At 45.8% G+C, this 8,218-nt stretch overlaps 1 pseudogene; it reads right to left on the bottom strand.

Moving 5' to 3' along the window:
* Nucleotides 1-1,089: 1,089 nt before the first annotated feature.
* LOC124790804 lies at nucleotides 1,090-1,207 on the bottom strand (annotated as a pseudogene).
* Between the last annotated feature and the right edge of the window lie 7,011 nt (nucleotides 1,208-8,218).

The raw sequence follows: 8,218 nt of genomic DNA, 5'->3' as shown, positions 1-8,218 counted from the left end.
CTGTAGGAGTAAAGTAACATAAGAGAGTTCATTGTAAACATTCCTAGCGCAGATAAAGCAAAATGCTCGGCATAAACATATAGAAAACTCGAGATGCAATGCCCACCACGCCTCGACGTAGAGTTGGATGGTGGCGCTCCGTAACGTCCTCCCGGTCAGATATATCTTCGTTTGCACCCAGATTCCACGTTCGAACACCCTAATCTCTCCTGGAGGACGTGACCAAATCTCGTCCGCACTTTTCCACGGTTTGCCAAGACCCCTGTTCTTCACATTCTCCGCCAGGTTGCCAAAAAATTCGCATGAAGCTATCGCCTAGAAAACATTCTACTGATAACGTGAAAAACACTCCTGTTGCAATTCCACATCACTTCGCATGCCATACTGCCTACCTCGAAACACTTCAGGTCTACACTTGACTAGCATTACGCTTTGGAAGACGACTATGAGTTTTCGACCTGACAGCAATCACTTTAACTATTAAACCTTCCACATGATTACTTGCCCCATGCATCTGCTAAATTGATTTCGTCCTTTGACTGTGTTTGTTTCTGACAGTATGCATTAGAGTTTATCACATTTATCAGAATCTAAATGATCTTGAATGCTGAAATAATTATAATGTATTGGAGACCCTGTCATTGTTTTAATCAATTGTTGATGGGTGGTTAATATATCAACATGGGACTGATCTTTTATAAAAGTTATGGCATGATTTTTTTGATTATAAAAAGGGAAAAATACATCTTAAGCGTGATGACAAAATAAAAATGAAGTGATGGTAGCAAAAATATTCAGCAGTCAGTTTACATCCTCCTGGATGGCGGCCAGTTGATGAGGGCTAAATGTTGTCTGATTGAACAATTTACTCTGACTCAAAATAGGCACTCACTCCGTCTTCATGCCACGAGTGACCTACCGGGACCATCCGACTGCCGCGTCATCCTCAGAGAAGGATGCGAATAGGAGGAGCGTGGGGTCAGCACACCGCTCTCCCGGTCGTTATGATGGTATTCTTGACCGAAGCCGCTACTATTCGGTCTAGTAGCTCCTCAATTGGCATCACGAGGCTGAGTGCACCCCGAAAAATGGCAACAGCGCATGGCGGCCTGGATGGTCACCCATCCAAGTGCCGACCACGCCCGACAGTGCTTAACTTCGGTGAACTCACGGGAACCGGTGTATCCACTGCGGCAAGGCCGTTGCCCGACTCAAAATATGGATAATGCAAAATAAAATTATTTAGCACTGAGTAGACTTTGATGGATTCATTCTACTGAGAAGTTATACTACTCTGGAGCAGCTGAGAAAAGGAAGTGACACTGTGATCCTGATTGCCCTAACAAGCTGATGTATGGCACTGTCTCAAGTAAAGGTCGTGGTTCAACAGTCTGCAGAGAAGCGATGAGTGGGGCCCGTATTGCCCAATCATAAATGGAAAATATGAAAAATCATGGCTGGCGAACTATTAGATGAATCACAATTACTCTCTCATGGAGTCCTGAAAGCTCAGCAGATTCCAGTGTGTGACACACCTAATCGCCAGTCACTGACCGGCGTGTCTTTTCCCACACCCACTCTAGGCAACATGTTTTGAGTTTCCAAATAACTCTAAAGCTAAAAGCACGTTTATTGTGGAGACCATTAACTGGATGACCCAAAAGCTGTTTCGTGTCTGATTAGGGGTAGCAGCTAAACTAAAGAAAGTGCTTTTTTGTCCCAACATAGATCATTTCAGATCCACCACAAATGTTGCATTCCTTCTAAAATTGTTTTGAAGGACAGCGACTTCCCAAAAAGCTATGCAGACAGAGTAACAACACCACTTGACAGATCCCTCGAAAGCGTCTGGTCCGCGGTGAGGGGTGTTTGCACTGTCGTAATTCGTTGGCTGCCCCTGTTGTGGGAAGACGCGCCAAAGAGGTAGGCCCAGGTAGGCAGTTTTTTTGCGTCTTCGACTAAAAGCATTGTCTCCACAGCTGCGAGAAATTCTTGGGCCCAGAATTCTTTCCACAGTAGGTACTTTGAAGTGTTCCTTTCGTTAACTGAAGCACACGGCTTTCAGGCCCCAAACGTCCACTGCTTGTTCTCAGCTCCAAGAAAGAACTATTTTTAGGAGAGCCACCATTAAGATCTCGCATTCATTAGCGATGTACAAACTCCCATGAGTGCATGCTCATGATGATAACTTCCTATTGGCTCACAAAAACGATGTCTTGCGTGTAAAATCAACATTTAATTGTACCCTTGAACATGGAGCATACTGAGAGAGTGACTTCTCCTCTCCCAAGGCGGGAAAAAAGATTTCCTCCAGTCTCAGTACAACGACAGGCGTCCTCTGTTTTGATTTCTGACGTCACAGGTAACGGTCTAATCAATACATTGTTATTTTGTGCGTCTGGGAAACAGCGTGGTCCAAGACCTTGAAAAAAAGCCAAAGAATATTTGACCACCCAGTGTTTTACCACTAGCAGTGCTTCCGCAGAATGTTTCGATCAATCAAGATGATACGGATCTTAGCAGAAGCAGGAAACCATATGAGGCCGCTTGCGAAATGGCTGACTTTGCTTCCCCTCCTCTAGGATCAGTTGCCACTCTCCCATTCCTATGCATCTCTGCGAATGAAGTCATTGGAACTGTTTATTCCTTTCTCTATCTACAGAAGGGGTAGCGTGGTATAGGTTTCGGCACGGTAACTCAGCGTGTTCGGTCAGGGGGTTCGCTGCCCTCCGTAACAAAAAAAAACTGAGTTAATGGATAAACGACGAACTGAAACGGGTGTCTTACGACGCCCGCCCCGAGCAGATACAACAAACGAAAACGAAAAAAATAATTATTTTTTAAAAAAAGTGTAGCGTCTATGACTAGTAATCAAAATATGCTCAGTCCCAGGTACGCAACCCACTACCACTTACATTTTGGTTAATAATCAAATTTGGCAGCCGGAGACTTCCGACATAAGAAATCACCCTGATTCTGCCAAAGACCTTGTCAAAGAAGATGGAGGAGCGGACAGAGGGGCAGCGCATCTACATCTACATCCATACTCCTCAAGCCACCTGACGGTGTGAGGTGGAGGGTACCTTGAGTACGTCTATCGGTTCTCCCTTCTATTCCAGTCTCGTATTGTTCGTGGAAAGAAGGATTGTCGGTATGCCTCTGTGTGGGCTCTAATCTCTCTGATTTTATCCTCATGGTCTCTTCGCGAGATATACGTAGGAGGGAGCAATATACTGCTTGACTCCTCGGTGAAGGTATGTTCTCGAAACTTCAACAAAAGCCCGTACCGAGCTACTGAGCGTCTCTCCTGTAGAGTCTTCCACTGGAGTTTATCATCTCCGTCTCCCTTTCGCGATTACTAAATGATCCTGTAACGAAGCGCGCTGCTCTCCGTTGGATCTTCTCTATCTCTTCTATCAACCCTATCTAGTACGGATCCCACAACGCTGAGCAGTATTCAAGCAGTGGGCGAACAAGCGTAATGTAACCTACTTCCTTTGTTTTCGGATTGCATTTCCTTAGGATTCTTCCAATGAATCTCAGTCTGGCATCTGCTTTACCGATGATAACTTTATATGATCATTGCATTTTAAACCATTTTAAATCACTCCTAATGCGTACTCCCAGATAATTGATGGAATTAACTGCTTCCAGTTGCTGACCTGCTATATTGAAGCTAAATGATAAAATATCTTTCTTTCTATGTATTCGCAGCACATTACACTTGTCTACATTGAGATTCAATTGCCATTCCCTGCACCATGTGTCAATTCGCTGCAGATCCTCCTGCATTTCAGTACAATTTTCCATTGTTACAACCTCTCGATATACCACAGCATCATCCGCAAAACCCTCAGTGAACTTCCGATGTCATCCACAAGGTCATTTAGGTATATTGTGAATAGCAACGGTTCTACGACACTCCCCTGCAGCCCACCTGAAATCACTCTTTTTTCGGAAGACTTATCTCCATTGAGAATGACATGCAGCGTTCTGTTATCTGGGAACTCTTCAATCCAATCACACAATTGGTCTGATAGTCCGTATGCTCTTACTTTGTTCATTAAACGACTGTGGGGAACTGTATCGAACGCCTTGCGGAGGTCAAAGAAACACGGCATCTACCTGGGAACCCGTGTGTATGGCCCTCTGAGTCTCGTGGACGAATAGCGCGAGCTGGGTTTCACACGATCGTCTTTATCGAAACCCATGCTGATTCCTACAGAGTAGATTTCTAGTTTCCAGAAAAATCATTATCCTCGAACATAATACGTGTTCCAAAATTCTACAACTGATCGACGTTAGAGATATAGGTCTATAGTTCTGCACATCTGTTCGAAGTCCCTTCTTGAAAAAGGGGATGACCTGTGCCCTTTTCCAATCCTTTGGAACGCTACGCTCTTCTAGAGACCTACGGTACACCGCTGCAAGAAGGGGGGCAAGTTCCTTCGCGTACTCTGCGTAAAATCGAACTGGTATCCCATCAGGTCCACCGGCCTTTCCTCTTTTGTGCGATTTTAATTGTTTGTCTATCTCTCTGTCGTCTATTTCGATATCTACCATTTTGTCATCTGTGCGACAATCTAGAGAAGGAACTACAGTGCAGTCTTCCTCTGTGAAGCAGCTTTGGAAAAAGACATTTAGTATTTCGGCCTTTAGTCTGTCATCTTCTGTTTCAGTACCATTTTGGTCACAGAGTGTCTGGACATTTTGTTTTGATCCACTTCCCGCTTTGACATAAGACCAAAATTTCTTACGATTTTCTGCCAAGTCAGTACATAGAACTTTACTTTCAAATTCATTGAACGCCTCTCGCATAGCCCTCTTCACACTACATTTCGCTTCGCGTAATTTTTGTTTGTCTGCAAGGCTTTGGCTATGTTTACGTTAGCTGTGAAGTTCCCTTTGATTCCGCAGCAGTTTTCTAACTCGGCTGTTGTACCACGGTGGCTCTTTTCCATCTCTTACGATCTTGCTTGGCACATACTCATCTAATATTTCTATTTACGGCTGAAATCATCGATGGCATAACCGCTTTATGATCGCTGATTCCCTGTTCTGCGTTAACTGTTTCAAATAGTTCGGGTCTGTTTGTCACCAGAAGGTCTAATATATTATTGCCACGAGTTGGTTCTCTGTTTAACTGCTCAAGGTAGTTTTCAGATAAAGCACTTAAAAAAATTTCATTGGATTCAATGTCCCTGCCACCCGTTATGAACCTTTGAGTCTCCCAGTCTATATCCGGCAAATTAAAATCTCCACCTGGAACTATAACATGGTGGGGAAATCTACTCGAAATATTTTCCAAATTATCCTTCAGGTGCTCAGCCACAACAGCTGCTGAGCCAGGGGGCCTATAGAGACATTCAATTACCATGTCTGAGCCTGCTTTAACCGTGACCTTCACCCAAATTATTTCACATTTCGGATCTCCGTCAATTTCCTTCGATACTATTGCACTTCTTATCGCTATAAACACGCCTACCCCTTCACTGTCCATCCTGTCTCTGTGGTATACACTCCAATCTGAGTTTAGAATTTCATTACTGTTTACATCTGGTTTCAGCCAACTTTCTTTCCCTAGTACTATGTGGGCATTGTGACCGTTTATTAATGAGAGCAGTTCTGGGATCTTTCTATAGACGCTCCTGCAGTTTACCATTAGCAGATTAGTATTGTTATTCCCTGTTGCATTTTGCCTACTCCTACCTTGCTGCGTCCCAGGAGGCGTCTTGTCGGACCTAGGGAGGGAATTCTCTAACCTAAAAAACCCACATGTGCACTCCACACGTACTCTGCTACCCCTGTAGCCGCTTCCTGCGTGTAGCGCATGCCTGACCTATTCAGGGGGGCCCTACATTTCTCCACCCGACAGCGGAGGTCGGGAAATTTGCACCCCAGATCTCCACAGAATCGTCTGAGCCTCTGCTTTAAGCCTTCCACTCGGCTCCAAACCAGAGGACCACCATCGGTTCTGGGAACGATACTACAAATAGTTAGCTCAGATTCCACCCTGCGAGCGAGGCTTTCCGCCTTCACCAACTCCGCCAACCGCCTGTACGAACTGAGGATGTCCTCTGAACCCAGACGGCAGGAGTCATTGGTGTCGACATGAGCAACAATCTGCAGTCGGGTGCACCCAGCTCTCTCTATCGCCGCCGGCAGGGCCTCCTCCACATCTCGGATGAGACCCCCCGGCAAGCAGACAGAGTGAACACTGGCCTTCTTCCCCGACCCTTCCGCTATTTCCCTAAGGGGCTCCATCACCCGCCTAATGTTGGAGTTCCCAATCACTAATAAACCCCTCCTCCCGTGTGCCTGCTCAGACCTTGCTGAAGGGGCGGCCACATGTCTACTCACAGGCAGAGCGGGCGATGCCACACGGCCAGCCTCCACATTGACCCTCCGCCTCGTGCGCCGCAAACGCCGCTGAACCCGCCACTCCACTTGGGGAGAGGGTGACCCAACCGCGCCCGGTACCCGTGAAGATGTCTCGACAGCAGGGACAGTGGGTGAAGCATATAACACCTGGGGTGTACCATGCGACGCACCAGAATCCCCACTGCCGCTACACTCCGAGGCAGCAGCCTGAAGGTGGCTGACCGCGGCCATCAACACGTTCAGCTGTTCGCGAACAGTGGCCAGCTCCTCCTGCGTCCGTACACAGCAGTCACACATCCTATCCATCCTAAGAAATCAATTTACTGTAGAGAGTTAATCAACTTTTAACTAGACTCCTAATTCACTAAAGGCGGCTGATAGTTGACTAAACTGTGGTTACTAGAATCTTCTTGTAGAAAACAATGAAATTAGCGCTACCAGTCTCTGGATTGTATTGAAAACAAACACTAGCACTACTGGCACTATGGCTGACTAAAGGGACTCTCTCTGACTGTATTCAAAACAAACACGAAATCTTTGGAACAATATTACTAGCACTAGACAATTAAAGCTTCCTAAAAGCAAAAACACACGGAAGAAGAAGTGACAAGTAAAAGAAATACAGTTAATACTTGATTAACATAGCTCGCTGCGCAGCAGACGTGAAACAGACGGCAGTTACGACGCCCCTGGAAATGGAAATGAGCGTTTGGCGTCATTGGCCGGGAGGCCCCTCGCGGGGCAGGTCCGGCCGCCATATCGCAGGTCTTATTACATTCGGCGCCACATTGGGCGACCTGCACGCCGGATGGGGATGAAATGATGATGAACACAACACAACACCCAGTCCCTGAGCGGAGAAAATCTCCGACCCAGCCGGGAATCGAACCCGGGCCCAGAGGACGGCAATCCGTCACGCTGACCACTCAGCTACTGGGGCGGACACGACGCCCCTAAAACCGGAAGAATCAGCAAGGATCAACGGCATGAGGAATCAGAAGTCAATGTAAACCACTTCATTAAAGACACATAACGTGTATCCACAAGATATTTGGACTGAAACTGAGAAAATGTCATGATGATCTCTCCAATGGCAAATGATTCAGGAATGGTCGCCCATTCGGGTGTCTGGAAGTGGACTGCCAAGGGGAAAGTGACCACGAAAAAATGTTTGAATAACCAACGAAAGGATAACGTTTTGCGAGTCGGGGCGTGCAACGTCAGAAGCCTGGACGTGGTAGGAATGCTAGAAAATCTGAAAAGGACAATGCAAAATGATATTACGGAAGTAAGATTCGTTATGAATACGGAAGGTAGCGCAAAGAGTGTTACTGCGAACAGTTCAGTGATAGGATTGTTGTTATTAGAATCGACAGCAAACCAACACCGAAAACGATCTTTCAGGTAGACATGTCGACGTTGCAAGTTGAAGATGAAAAGGTAGGGATAGTAGAAGAGGATATTGAACGGATACTTGAGTAGGTGAAGGAAGATGGAAGTCTAATAGTCATGGGAGACTGGCATGCGATTGTAGGAAAAGGTTTAAGAGAAAATTTATGGGAGAACATGAGTTTGGTGCTAGTAATGAGGGAGGAGAAGGACTAGTTGAGTTGTGCAATAAGTTTTAAGTAGTAATAGCGAATACTCTGCTCAAGAATCACAAAAGGATGAGGTATATTTGGAAAAGGTCGGGTGAAACGGGAAGATTTCAATTAGATTACATCATGGTCAGAACAAGATTACGAAATCAGATACTGAATTTTAAGACATACCCAGGAGCAGATAAAGACTCAGGTAACAACGCAGTGGTAATGAAGAGTAGGCTGCAGTTTAAGAG

The sequence above is a fragment of the Schistocerca piceifrons genome, chromosome 3 (genome assembly GCF_021461385.2).
Source record: "Schistocerca piceifrons isolate TAMUIC-IGC-003096 chromosome 3, iqSchPice1.1, whole genome shotgun sequence".
Lineage (NCBI taxonomy): Eukaryota > Metazoa > Arthropoda > Insecta > Orthoptera > Acrididae > Schistocerca > Schistocerca piceifrons.
The sequence above is the reverse complement of the archived record's forward strand: the minus strand, read 5'-3'. Positions and strand labels throughout refer to the sequence as shown.